Source organism: Nicotiana tabacum, chromosome 19 (genome assembly GCF_000715075.1).
Source record: "Nicotiana tabacum cultivar K326 chromosome 19, ASM71507v2, whole genome shotgun sequence".
Taxonomy (NCBI): Eukaryota; Viridiplantae; Streptophyta; class Magnoliopsida; order Solanales; family Solanaceae; genus Nicotiana; species Nicotiana tabacum.
The window spans coordinates 132,462,713-132,478,089 of NC_134098.1; the positions used below are offsets into that span (position 1 = coordinate 132,462,713).

The 15,377-nt window shown below is 42.3% G+C and overlaps 1 pseudogene; it reads right to left on the reverse strand.

The window, feature by feature from the left end:
• Window positions 1–1,764: 1,764 nt before the first annotated feature.
• Window positions 1,765–3,603, reverse strand: LOC107779807 (12-oxophytodienoate reductase-like protein; annotated as a pseudogene).
• Between the last annotated feature and the right edge of the window lie 11,774 nt (window positions 3,604–15,377).

Here is a 15,377-nt window from a genome sequence, read left to right on the forward strand (position 1 = left end):
TAAAAGGATGCGTTGAAGATCATTGAAGCCAGAAATCAAGGGATCTAGCGGATATGCCTCAAGTAACGAAGAGATATGCCTAGCAGATGAAAAGCTCATCAAGACCATAAATCAAGGAAGATCAACGGAAACTTGACCTTATTCTTGGAAAGAATCAATCTATGATTCCTTTCAAGGATCAACTCACTTGGGTTTGCAATCTCTCAAGATTCACATCATTCAAGAATCAAGAAGGCCTCATGAAATGTATATATACATATGTTCCAGTCTCGAAGAAGACATACTTTGAACGAACTATTTTCACTCATTTTGTTCTATTCCAAACAAGCATTGTAGTTCTTATAGATCTGCTGTATAATTAGTGAGAGAAGAAAAAGAGATAAACACTGGTGAGACATTGTATCAAGAAGAGAAAAGTGACATAGCGATCAAATTGTTGGTGTAAAGCTACATCAACCACTATGTACTCAAGAAACTTCGATCACTAAAAGAAAACACCCTTGCAACCCAAGGGGACTGGAGTATGATTCACATTGAATCCGAACCAGTATAAAATTCTGGTGTCTTTAATTCCTGCACTTTATTTCTACATTACTATTATCCTGTTCTTATCTCTAGTAGACTAATTGGTAAACTAGTCAATTGCTTACGATACAATTTTTAAATAGGCAAATCACCCCCTCTTGTACTTTTATTTAACTCCTTAAAACTGCCGAAACAAACCTAATTTTAATATTATTTTGTTAACCTTTAAAATATTTCCGTCAAATTTACTTTACCAAATATAAAAATACATTACTTGACGTTAGACATCCATAGTTTTTATTTGTATGGTAATGAAGTACATTAGTCAATACTCCAGCATTTTATGATAAATGATATTTATGCTATATAGTTTTTGAATAGTTGATAATCTAGATGTGGCGTGCTTAAAATTGCAATAAATTAACAGCAATTTTTCTTGCTGGCAGGGAGTATTCTAAATTTCTTATGTACAGATCCCAGTGATTTGTATTTGTGTTCATGTCTCTTCTATTTTCTCCTCGTCTCCTCTTCTACTTCCCCATACTACTTGTAGCTGTCTATAATATATATACACCACTTACAGTTACCGAGACAGACCCTTGAGGAGATAATTCATGTTTGATTTAATTAAGATGTGCAGGATTAATCTTAAACAAAAATTAAAAGAGTTACTTCTTTCGGTTCACAATAAGTGACAATTTTATCTTTTTATTTTGGTCCAAAATAAGTGTCTATTTACATAATCAAGAAAGAATTAATTTTATTTTTTCAAAATTTGCGTTTATTTACATATTCCAATGTATCAAGGTAACAATTAATTAACGTTAATTTAGTGAATACATTTTTTTTTAGGAGTTCTTATTTTCTTAATGAGTTAGCCAAAAATAAAATGATCCTTATAGTAGACGGGAGGGAGTAATATTTGTTCTTTAAGATCAAATAATTATTACTACTACTCAAGAGAGGATTGAATTCTTAAAAGTCAAACTTACAAATAAAACCTCAACTTCAACAGGAGCAGACTGTGTTCTTCATCAATGTACACACAACTCCCCATGATTCTTTCCATAATTAACCAACCATGTGAATATTTATATTATACAACTGTGTTTTCATCAAAGTACACACAATTCTACATGATTCTTTCCACAATTAACCATGTGAACTTATTTATTATACAATACAATGCTTATAACAAGATAGACACAGCTCCAATCCGTGATATTCCTTTTTCCATAACCATGTGAATAATTAGGAAGCAATTACTTCAAGAGATGGGTAGTCAGTGTAACCAATAACTGGATCATGAGTATAGAATGTGCTCCTATTATACTTGTTAAGTGGAGCATTAACCTCAAAACGCTTAGGTAAATCTGGATTTGCCAAGAACATACGTCCAAATGAGATCAAATCTGCATAATTCTCCTCTATCGCGTTGTCCCCATCAAATTTATTATAACCACCCGAAGCGATAAGTGTCCCCTGAAAAGCCTTCCTAATGGGAAGAAGACCCTTAGTTGCTTCTCTTGGTTCAACCACATGAAGATAGAGAACACCAAGTTTGCTTAGTGCATTCGCCATGTAGGTTGCTAGTCCTTCTGAATTTGAGTGATCCTTATTTTTGCCATCACAATCTGAAAAAGGAGACAGTTTTATACCGATTCTATTTGCTCCGATTTCGTTAGCCACTGCTTCTACTATTTCCAGGGCAAGTTGACAACGGTCCTCAATACTATTCCTATCATTGACTTGAATATCATTCATGAATTCGTCAATCAGGTAGCCGCCATCTGAAGCGTTGATCTCAACTCCATCAAATCCTTTATATCGTGGGAAACTAGTTAAGTTACAAGATGCTTGTAACATGAACTATAGGTATGTAGTTGAGTAATTAAATGAAGTTGAAGCATGAAAAGCATTCAAGTAATTAAGCAACATGTTCAATTTTTTGATCTTCTTAACAGAGTGGGACTATAAAGGGGTTTTAGCTCTTCCATATCTGCTACAACTTGTGATTAGCTAAAATTGAATCCCATACAGATGATCAGTTATCAAAAGGAAGATTGAGTAAAATATAATACCAGCTTTAATTGCATTACGGGCTGCGATCCTGAAATCATTGACAATTCCACGAACTTCATCAGATTTTAAACGACGAGGTGTTGGTTTCTCATAAACTTGTTCATCAGGTCCTGCTTGTAAAAAATTGAAACCCCATATACTTGAGAAATGTGATTTAGAAACTAATATCATAAATCCCTGACTGCATGCTTTGTTTATGTTTATCCACTACAAATTGTAAAATCTTACTTGTCAAGGACCAGCCATGAGCCAACGCCGATCGAGAAGTATAATGCACTAATAGTAGGAACAGACAGGCGAGCTGAATGCCAAATTTGACAAAAGAAGACCCCTCCTTTGTCATGAACACCTTCCACTACTGGTTTCCACGCTTCCACTTGCTCCTCACTCCATATTCCAGGCAAGTTTGGGCACCTTTATTAACAATGTTGAAATTTATAATATATATATATATATATATATATATATATCTCAATCATCGCCTTGGTCTCTCAATACGAAATAGGGAGTAATTAATTTACCCCTGAGAAATATCGGATGCAGCAGCAGCTTCAGAAATGAGAAGACCTCCGCTAGTAGCTCTTTGAGCATAATATTCAGTAGCATGTGGCTGCTGTGGCATATATTTCTGTGCCCTGTTCCTCGTTAGTGCTGGAAAAACTATTCTGCAATACATTTAATTCAACGGTTCTAATATTCAAGGTCCGTTTCTAAATACAAGCTCTAGTTATTATGTTTAAAGAGCTAATTCAATTACTAGCTAGGCTAAAAAATAACTACTATATATGATTGTCTAAAGAACAAAGATTTATTAACAATGAAATTGAGGTGTGTGTATATAGATCGGACTGACCTATGAGAGAGGTCAAATCTCCCTAGTTTGTAAGGAGTAAATAGGGGCACGACAGAGTTGGTGTTTGCGTCCATCTTTAAAGTCTTGTATTCTCTTCTCTTCTCTTGTGTGCTAGGAAAAGTCAGAATACCCTCCAATATATAGGCAAATATGAGAGCTACAAATTTTATGAAAACCTTCACTAAGAATCAAATAATTTCAGGAATAATGTTTTTTAAAGTACTAAACCGCGTGAACCATTGAATATTAGAACTATCTTACATAATCTTGCGTGGTTTACATGATCAATAAGTTAGAGAAGAGAGTTTTTTTTAAAAAGGTCAATGAATAAAAAAGACTTACCTTACTTTGGAGGATAAGAAACATGCAAATAATGTGATCAATGATTAAATTACATATTTTTCTTCGTATTGTTTACCCTAAAATCGAATAACAATTGAATTTATATACGGTTTTAAAGATACGTGATATAACTTGATACGAGTTGAGATAATAGATCAATACTAAAATTAATAACAAGAAAATAAATGCAAACCGCAGAAATTGAACAGTCTTAGCCTTGAAGGTTGGTCACCCTCAAGTTTGAAAATGCCTCAATCGACGACAAAACAAGATAACAAAAACTAGAAATGATCAATATATTGCTTCTTTGATGCGTGTTACAATGTCTTTTACAAACGATCAGACCTCCCTTTATATAGTAGGGGAGCCCTACTCTTGATACAATTTTCTAGAAGGTAAAAATCTCGTGATTTGCTAATCAATCGGCCTCTCCTTGATATGTGCCGAGATTTCCGCCGTGATCTCCAACTGATCGCGGATATTTCGGCCTTCCGTTATTTGGCTCGACAAAGTCCCCTCGATCTTGTTTGGTCCCAGAGTTACGAGCTCAACGATTTAACTTAGCTCCTGGGTTCGATATAATCCGGGGTCGAGCCTGGACCTATCACGTTTTGATCGGCCTCTCCTTGATATGTGCCGAGATTTCCGCCGTGATCTCCAACTGATCGCGGATATTTTGGCCTTCCGTTATTTGGCTCGACAAAGTCCCCTCGATCTTGTTTGGTCCCAGAGTTACGAGCTCAACGATTTAACTTAGCTCCTGGGTTCGATATAATCCGGGGTCGAGCCTGGACCTGTCACGTTTTGGTCTCGGCTGGTCATACAATATACGAACTCGGTTTTGACCGTATACAGATAGTCCCCTCATTTTTCGGAGAGAAGGCGACGGGAAACGATATGAACTTCTGAGCCCTGCTTCGATAAATCATGATGTAAGCAACAAAAGGTCATTGAAATGTCCCGTCGGTCCAGTCTTCAAGGCATTAAATGTGTGTCAGTTGTTAGTCGGCCACTACGGGTTTTGAACCTCCGTTTTGCAAACTATAAATACTTCACCCTTCCATCCATTAGAACTTTTATATTCAAACACTTGTTCTTGTGTGCTTAAGAAAAATTTCATCACCTTCATCTTCTGATTTTCCAGCTTAAGTTCATAACTTCTTCCTTTATAGTTTTCTGCAAATTTTATAAACTATCCGCCAAATACACCCTCTCTTTCATTAGTACCATCTTTTCACCCTTACTCAGAAGCAATGGAAAAGACTTCTAAATCTGTTCCTCAAAAGGAAGCTCCCTCTTCCTCGAGACCGTCTGAAGAAGAAAAGGCCCCGTCTACTGTTGTTGAGGAAAAGACACCGGAACCCCACTCAACTATGTTCGTTCCTACGAGGTGCCCAACTGGGGCCGACTTCAAGATCGAGAAAACCCTTTTCATACCATATCGATGCGAGCCGATCTCGAGGTACATATGCTCCATCACTGACTATCTCCTCCTCAAAGTCAAGGAAGACTGTAATTGGGCCGGTAAACATGTGTTGGTGCCTACGCCTGAGGAATTAATCATTATCCACGTGGATGGTTTTCTAAGTGTTTATACTTATCCCTTCACGTTGGGCCCTCTAGACCCAGTTATCATTGCCTTCTGCAAAAGGTATGAAGTGACGCTCGGGCAAATTCATCCTTCATTTTGGAGGATTGTTATCCTGCTTCGTTTCTTCGTGAGCAAGCTCGACAAGTGCCCCTTCACTATCGACCATCTCATGCGTCTGTACAGTCCCCGACTCTACTGAGGGGGACTGATAAAGCTTTTCCGTCGGGCTACTTAGGCCCCATTCTCGAGCATAAATGAGGACCGAGACCGAGGCTGGTTGGGCTAGTTCGTATGAGTGAAGACCTCGGATCTAATCCCGGCCGAGAAAATGCCATTTCCCGAGAAATAGAACATGAAACGTAAGTATAACTTCACTTTTAAGATTTTTCTTACTGCTTTTCCCTTTTCTCTCACATAATCGGTGTTTCGTGGTGTAGCTGTTGCTTGGATGCCGGATGCAGTTTCTCGACTCAAGGAGTGGGTCAAGGGCATTGTATCACAGAAGCCCTATTTCGAGCACGCATGGCGCGAACATTCAAAGGGCCGGTGGGAGGCCCGCTCTCACGGTAAAATTCTTTCCTAGAACTAACATCATTTGGGTTTCTTTCCAAGCTCACTCATCTCTTTTTTCTTTATAGGCCTCGGGAAGGATGTTGCGATGAGGGCCCCATCCGCAGATGAAATCGGCATCCCTCAATCTCCTGCTCCAAAGCAGGATAAAGAGAAGAAAAGAAAAGAAAAGGGGCTCCGAGTTCCTCGAACTCGGAGGAGCAGAAACCGAAAAAGAGGCAGGCGTGCAAACCCAAAGAAAACATCGGCGCCCTCCCATCGGACTTAGTTCGCTGATTGAAGGATGAATTGGAAGAAGAAGAAGATTCCGAGCTGGTGGCTCGAGTGCGAGCCCACACCGTATTTTCCCAAGCCAAGGAGGCTGCATAGAGGGCAGTGACCGAGGTCCCCGAATCGAAGAAGGGCGAGGCCGCTATGCCCCAAGCTAGGGAGGTCGAAGAGGAAGCTGGGGCCGATATTCCTCGAGCAAGAGAGAGTGCCCCGAAAGATGCGCTTGGGGCGATTGATCTCACCGGGTCTCCTCTATTATCCAACTCCATGATTAATGAGGCTGGTATACTAAAGGGTCGTTCACACGAGGGGCCTCAGGGGGTGGCAGATCTCAATAACTTCTTTGATGGCTTAGAGTCTACCGCCTCGGAGGATGTGACCGGATTTGGTGATTTACCTGTGCCAAAGAAAGCACTGTCTTCGGGAGCCAGTGGGCCTTCTTCGATCCTGAAGTTAATGGATCGATTCCCGGCTTCGAGTGTTGATCCCAACCGAAAACAGTCAATAGTTATCTCTATCCTGGAGGATGCCCGGGTTCTCTGCACCCCCGTGGGGGTTGCTAGCTATCTTCGGTACTTAGTGACCGAGGAGGACTAGGCCAAGATGGACGAGGTGGAAGCGTCCTGTCTGTTCAATGAGGCTCAACAGGAGTTGAATCGGGTAAATTCGAGTGCCTCTTTACTTAGTACTTTAGATTTTAAGTTATAAATAATCATAACATTCGTCCTTATGCTCGCAGGCCTCGGTGCTCCACCATGAAACTTTCTTCTGATATTGGGAGGAGTTATCCCAACACGAGGTCGAGGTTCGAGAGCTAACTGAGAAGAGGGACACCTATAAGATTCTTAGTGACAAACTTCAGGCCGAACTAGAAGCGTCTTGGAAGGAACATGCCGATACTGTCGAGCAGGTAAGATGAGTATTCAAACTTAGTGATGATGATTCAGACACAATGGCTAATGACCCAAACCCACAGGTCCAGAAGAGACTAGACCAGATCGAGAAACTTCAGGTGGAGGTGGACACGGTAAAGGCTGAGTCTGAGGAATGGAAGAAGAATATGGACCGCCTGTCCTCGGAAAAGCAGACCGCCCGAAAACAACTGGCTTCGACTGAGGTCCAGCTCCGGGCTGCAGAAGAGAAAATCTTGGTGGAGGCCAAGAAGATCGAGGAGCTCCAATCTCAGCTGAGTTCGGCTGTTTCTGGTCAAGAGAATCTGGCTAGGGAGCTCGAGGCGGCCAAGTCAGAGGTGGTTGTGGCCAAAACCGAGGCTGATGATAATTGGCCTAGTTCAAGGTTGATGTCGAGGCGATTCAGGAGCAGGCTAAAAACATGGTGAAGCATGCAAGGTGGGAAGCTCGAAGAGAAGCCCTCGAGCGAGTCCATGCTCAGAACTTTGACATACTGGCTGAAATCGAGAATGCCAAGATATGTGAAGCTAGGGCCCAGAAGCTAGCTTATCCCCAAGAAGATTCCGAGGGCTTAAGCGAGTCCAAAGGCGGGGAAGATCCCGAGGGTGAAGATGTTGCCTCCGATGGGGACCATGCCACTTAGTCCCTTAGATGTTTTTGTTTTTTGTATTTTTGTTGAGGCCGTTCGGCCTTTATAAAATTTTTATCGGGCTGTTTGGCCCTTGTAAAAAGAATTTTGTTATGAATACATATAAGGCTTTCTTTCCCTTTCTTGGCTTTCTATTTTTTCCCTTTGCTTTCTTATTTGCATTCACAAAGATCAAAATGCCTTAGCACGAAAATAATTAGGTTATGTTCGGAGCTTCAAACAAAACTTTTCCTTTACATTAGTTAGTCTTAAGGCATTCTTTGGGGGTTTTGTGTTACCGAAAACTTCCTTCCAAAGTAAGCACATTTATCCTTTAGAACCGGTTATGAAAAATTTTCTTTTTTGAAGGCCTAGTTTTTGTTACGGGTCTCAGACATCTTCGAGCCGTGTTAATGTGGCCATAGCCTTTTATTTCGGGAGCTGCCCATTGGACTTGCTTTCCCGAGTTATCCGGGCTTGCCCAAGATAACAGTCCCCGAGCGGGGGTGGTCGTGGCCTTTAAAATTCGTGGGTTGCCTAATAGGTCTTATGCCCCCGAGGCATAGTGGCTTGGGCCGTCCGAGTTTATTTTCGGACGGTAGTCCCCGAGTGAGAGAGTGATTATTCGAACTCTGGTTATAAGTGGCCCTTGGGCTCATTACCGTTAGGGGATCGGAAGTAGGAAATTCTTTAAAGAATGTAGAGAAGAAATTTTAAGACATATTAAAATATAAGATGGTTGCAAAGAAGTGACTTCTCTTTATTCTTGTGCGTGATAAGGATGTATGTGTACATGCTTTGCGTCAGGGTTCGAGCAGTCTACGTGGGCACGGTTCATTTGACCGTTTTTCCCTTACATTGAATCCTATCAATCGAGACCCTTCAATCCTGAAATATCTTTCCATGCTAAAGTTTACATCGGATGGTAATGCCCCCCCAATGTTCGAGGTGGATTGAAGTGAGGCCTCGAATACTATTTTGATTGCCATTACCAATTCATTGTCGGCCTTCGATTCTAAGTTAGCACGATTTACTTGTTGCCTCGTTAAAAACCTCGCCGAAAGACCCATTTGGGACAAAACCGGTCCAAGGAAAAAATAGTGCAACACGTGATTTTAGACCTAAAGACTTCGTGCTGCTTCTTGCTGATCACCTGGAAGTGTTAGTCCGAAATACAGACAAAAGAAAATGAATGAGGTCATACCTTAGCAGTAATATCATTTTAGGTGAGCTACATTCCAATTGCTCGGTAGTTGTTCTCCGTTCATCGTTCCGAGCTTATAGGATCCTTTCCCGGTGACCTCGAGAATTTGGTACGGTCCTTCCCAGTGCGAACCTAACTTCCCTTCATTCGGATTCCGGGTATTTAGTGTGACCTTCATTAGTACTAAGTCCCCGATATTGAAGTATCGAAGGTTGGCCCTTCGATTGTAATACCTTTCAATCCGTTGCTTTTGGCCAGCTATTCGAACAAGGGCGGTCTCACGCCTTTCATCCAATAGCTCTAGGCTCGTATTCATTGCCTCATAATTTGATTCCTTTGTTGCATATCGGAATCTGATACATGGCTCCCCAACTTCGACCGGTATTAGAGCTTCAGCACCGTAAACCAATGAGAACGGAGTGGCCCCGGTGCTGGACTTCGAGGTCGTATGATATGCCCAAAGAACTTCGGGCAGGATCTCCTTCCATTTTCCTTTGGCATCGGTTAGCCTTTTCTTAAGGTTTTGGAGTATAGTCTTGTTGGTCGATTCGACTTATCCGTTCCCACTAGGGTGATAAGGTGTCGATAAGATTCTTTTGATCTTGTGGTCTTTGAGAAAGTTAGTCACTTTGCTGCCGATAAATTATTTCCCGAACCGACATATGATGTGGTCCCAAATAAAGTCGATGACTTACCTTCTCCCTGACCTTTTCGTACGCCTGTGCTTCAACCCACTTAGAGAAATAGTCAGTTATAAAAAAGATAAATTGAGCCTTACTCGGTGCCCCTGGAAGGGGGCCGACGATGTCCATTCCCCACTTCATGAATTGCTATGGCGATAAAACTGAATGTAGCAGTTCCCCGGGTTGGTGTATCATCGGAGCATGTCGTTGGCATTTGTCACATTTTCGTACGAACTCCTTCGCATCTTTTTCCACGTCGATCCAGTAATAGCCACCTCCGATTACCTTTCGAACCAATGATTCAGCGCCTGGATGATTTCTGCAGGTGCCCTCGTGGACTTCCCTCAGAACGTACTCGGTATCTCCCGGTCCCAGACATATTGCTAGCGGGACATCGAACATTCTTCTAAACAAGGTTCCGTCCTTGGATAAGCTGAATTAGGCCGCTTTCGTGCGCAGGGATCTCGATTCTTTTGGATCTGAGGGCAGTTTTCTGATCTTCAAATACTCTACGTATTTATTTCTCCAATCCCAAGTTAGGCTTGTTGAGTTTATTTCGGCGTGACCTTATTCCACTGCCGATCTCATGAGTTGTACGACTGCCTCCGAGTTGAGCTCGTCATCTTTGATCGACGACCCTAAGTTTGCAAGGGCATTGACCTCACTATTTTGATCTCGAGGTACGTGCTACAAAGTCCACTCTTTGAACCGATGTAATGTTACCTGCAACTTATCTAGGTACCTTTGCATTCGTTCTTCTCTGACTTCGAACATTCCATTGACTTGGTTCACCACTAAGAGGGAGTCACACTTAGCTTCGATCACCTCCTCCCCCAAGCTTTTGGCCAGTTCGAGACCTGCAATCATGGCCTCATATTCGGCCTCGTTGTTAGTCAATTTCACAGTTCTAATAGATTGTCTAACTATATTGCCTGTGGGTGGGTTCAGTACGATGCCAAGTCTAGACCCCTATGCATTCGAGGCACCGTCCGTAAAGAGAGTCCAGATTCCCGAAGAGGTCCTCGAGTTTACCAACAACTCCCTTTCGACCTCGGGTATCAGGGCCGGCGTGAAGTCGGCCACAAAATCTGACAAAAATTGAGACTTAATGGTTGTCCGGGGTCGATACTCAATATCGTACCCGCTGATTTCTACGGCCCATTTGGTCAATCGTCCTGAGAGTTTGGGTTTATGCATTATATTTCGTAATGGGTAAGTTGTCACAACACATATAGGATGGCACTGAAAATATGGTTACAGTTTCCTAGAGACGCTTAGCAGAGCGAGCACCAATTTTTCTAGGTGAGGATATCTAGTTTCAGCCTCACCTAAGGTACTGCTAACATAATAAATTAGAAATTGCGTACCTTGTTCCTCCCGAACCAGGACTCCACTTACCACTATTTCCAATACTGCCAAATACAAGTATAGTTGTTCGTCTTCCCTCGGTGTGTGAAGCAGTGGTGGGTTCGATAGGTATCACTTAAGTTCTTCCAAGGCCCATTGACATTCCGGGGTCCATGTGCAGTTGTTTTTCTTCTTCAGTAGCGAGAAAAATCGGTGGCTCTTATCGGAGGAACTTGAGATGAATCGGCCCAGGGCAGCAATACGCCCGGTTAGCCTTTGCACGGCCTTCACGTTGTCCACTACCGTGATATCTTTGATAGCTTTGATCTTGTCGGGGTTGATCTCGATTCCTCGGTTGGATACCATGAACCCGAGAAATTTACCTGATCCGACTCCGAACACACATTTTTCCGAATTCAGCTTCATGTTTTACTTCTTCAATATGCTGAAGGTTTCATGCAAGTGCTTTAAATGGTCCTCTACTCACAGGGACTTAACTAACATATCATCAAAGCAAACTTCCATGGATTTCCCTATTTTTTCTTCGAACATCCGGTTTACTAGGCATTGGTAAGTGGCACTGGCATTTTTTAACCCAAACGACATCACTTTATAGCAGTATGTGCCATACTTAGTGATGAAAGAGGTCTTTTCTTGATCATCCGGGTTCATTCGTATTTAGTTGTACCCGGAGTAGGCATCGACAAAACTGAGGATCTCGTGGCCGGCCATGGCATCGATCATGTTAGGCAAAGGGAAAAAGTCTTTGGGACATGCCTTATTTAAATCTTTATAATCCACACACATTCTCAGTTTGTTCCCCTTTTTAGGTACTACTACTACGTTCGCTAACCATTCCGAGTATTTGACTTCCCTGAATGGAGCCTATTTTAAGGAGTTTAGATACCTCGTCCTTGATGAAATCATGTTTGACCTCGGACTGAGGTCTCCTCTTATGCTTGACCGGGTGGAACTTCGTGTCCAAGATAAGCTTGTGAGTGGTTATATCCAGTGGGATCCCTGTCATATCGAGATGGGACTGAGCAAAAGAATCCAGGTTAGTTATAAGAAATTGAATGAGTTTTTTCCTGAGCTCGGGAGTTAACCCCGTGCCTAGGTTTACCTTCCGATCGGGCAGATGTTCGATCAGTATGACCTGCTTCAGCTCTTCGACCGTTAATTTGGTAGTGTCGGAGTCATCGGGGACTATAAAGGATCGAGGAACCCCGTAATCATCGTCTTCGTCAGTCCCCTTCTTGTCTGGTTGGGTCGAGGTTGGCACCAGTGATTGTTATTTGGTCTCTTGTTTAGCTTCCGATCTTGGCTTCTTTGATGCTGCAAGTGTTAATATCAAAATTACTTCATCGTCTGCAAACATCTCCTTTACGGCCGGTTGTTCCCCGTATATCGTCTTAATCCCTTCTGGCGTCAGGAATTTTAACACCTAATGAAGGTTCGAAGGCACTGTCCTCATGTTGTGGATCCATGGCCTCCCAAACAGGGCGTTGTACCTCATGTCACCCTTGATCACATAAAATTTGGCTTCCTGGATGGTATCGGCGGCATTGACTGGTAATGTTATTTCCCCTTTAGTGGTTTCTCATGCCATGTTGAATCCATTCAGGACTCGGACCAGGGGTACGACTTGGACTTGTAGACCGAGCTACTCCACGACTCTTGATCGAATGATGTTGGCCGAGCTATCTGGATCAATTAACACACATTTAACCCAAATTTTATTCAGGAGTACAAATATTACTAGTGCATCATTATGGGGATGTACGATCCCTTCTGCGTCCTCGTCGTCGAAAGATAGAGTTCCTTCCGGCACATAGTCTCGAGTTCATTTTTCCTTAGTGATGGATACCTTGGTGCGTTTCAATATCGGCCCCTGTGGGATATCAACCCCGCTGATGATCATGTTGATGACGTGCTGTAGTTCTTCTTGCTCTGCCTGTTTGTTTGAATCCCTGTTCCTGAAGTGATTCTTGGCTGGGTCGCTCAAGAATTCTCGGAGGTTCCCGTTGTTGAATAAAAGAGGTACTTCCTCTTTCAGTTGTCGACAATCTTCGGTTATGTGACCGTGGCTGCCATGATACTTACATATCTGGTTAGGATCCCTTTGGGTTGGATCAATTTGTAGAGGTCGAGGCCATTTGTTATCTTTGATTCATCCTATAGCTGATACAATGGCGGCAACATCGACATTAAAGTTGTATTTCGATAGCCTCGGTGCGTCTTTGGGCCCGATGGGCCCATCGAAGCCGTTTTTGGTCATAAGTCTCCTGCTGTTCTGACCTCGATCATTTCTCCTTTCGTTTCTTATGAAATTTTTATTGGACTCGTTGCCTCTCCTATCCCAGTTATATGGCTGATACCGATCTCTATTCGACCTTGGTTCCCGGTCAATATCTCTCTTGATTCTGTCAACGGGTCTGATGGGATAAACGGACCCGGAAGGAGCCCCAAGTTGATCATCTTCGACCCTAATTTTTGATTGGTACCGATTATGCACATCGGCCGAAGTAATAACTGGGTACTCTATCAGATTCTGTTTCAACTGCTGTAAAGCCATCGAGCTTCGAACGTTGAGTCCTTGGGTAAAGGCTTGAACGGCCCAATCATCAGCGACCGGTGGTAGGTCCATCTGTTCCATTTGGAATCGAGATACGAATTCTATAAGCATTTCATTGTCCTTATGCCTTACCTTGAAAAGGTCTGACTTCCTGGTTTCGACCTTGATGGCTCTGGCGTGTGCCTGTACGAAAGAATCTACAAGCATAGCAAAAGAGTCAATAAGAATTAGGTGGTAAATTGTGATACCATATCATGGTCTCTCCGAATTTCTTTAATAAGACGGATTCGATTTCATCATCCTTTAAATCATTCCCTTTGATGTCACATGTGTAAGAGGTGACATGTTCATTCGGATCGGTCGTTCTATTGTACTTAGGAATCTCGGGCATGCGAAACTTCCTGGGGATCGGTTTTGTAATCACGCTCGAGGAAAAGGGTTTTTGCACGAACTTCTTGGAATTCAAGCCTTTCAATATCGGTGGTGCTCCTAGTATTTAATCCACCCTAGATTTGTAAGTCTTCACCTTTTTATCGTTGGCCTCGATCTTCTACTCCCCTGATTCTATCTGTTTTGTCAATTCCTCGAGCTTCTTTATAATCTCAGGCTTAGCCCCCGATTCATTTTCGTTCGACCTTTCTGTGACCGGTTGATCCCTGCAGGTGACTTCCCATGGAGGATCAGGCTCAACCCTACTTGGCGCACAGTTTTGGTTTTGTAACTGGACTATTGCCACCTGTTGCGCCTGCAATATTTCGAAGATCACTCGTAGACTGATCCCGTCCCCTTCAACATTTTGTGTGTTTCGAGTTGCCGATCGGGCTCTACTACGAATGCTATTTTCGGGGTCAGTAGGCAAGTTTGCATCGATAGCCACATATGAATCAGCAGGTGGTATCTCATTACCGAGTGCTATGTAATTATTTTTATCTTGGTGACCGGACTCGTTGTCAACGTGCAGAGGCGCTGATTGGGAATTTAAATTTTTTGTATTTTAGCCTGGAATCAAAGACACTTCAAAGAGCAAGTGTAAAACAGTGTGTGTTATAGAGATTTGTATCAAATAATCACTATTATCCTCAGTCCCACGGTGGGCACCAAACTGTTTACCCTAAAATCGGATAACAATTGAATTTATACGTAGTTTTAAGGATACGTAATATAACTTGATACGAGTTGAGATAATAGATCAATACTGAAATTAGTAACAAGAAAATAAATACAAACCGCAGAAATTGAACAGTCTTAGCCTTGAAGGTTGGTGACCCTCAAGTTTGGAAATACCTCAATCGACGACAGAACAAGTTAACAAGAACTAGAAATGATCAATATATTGCTTCTTTGATGTGTGTTACAATGTCTTTTACAAACGATCAGACCTTCCTTTATTTAGTAGGGAAGCCCTACTCTTGATACAATTCTCTAAAAGGTAAAAATCTCGTGATTTGCTAATCAATCGGCCTCTCCTTGATACGTGCCGAGATTTACGCCATAATCTCCAACTGATCGCAGATATTTCGGCCTTCCGTTATTTGGCTCGACAAAGTCCCCTCAATCTTGTTTGGTCCCAGAGTCACGAGCTCAACGATTTAACTTAGCTCTTGGGTTCGATATAATCCGGGGTCGAGCCCCTACCCGTCACGTTTCGGTCTCAGCTAGTCATACAATATACGAACCCGGTTTTGATCATATACACATATATCATGTGCTCCAAAGGCCAAGAATCATAAACAATTTATTACGCTGAAATGTTGAGTTATTTGTAAATATCAAACTTAAGCTGGCATAGTTGACAT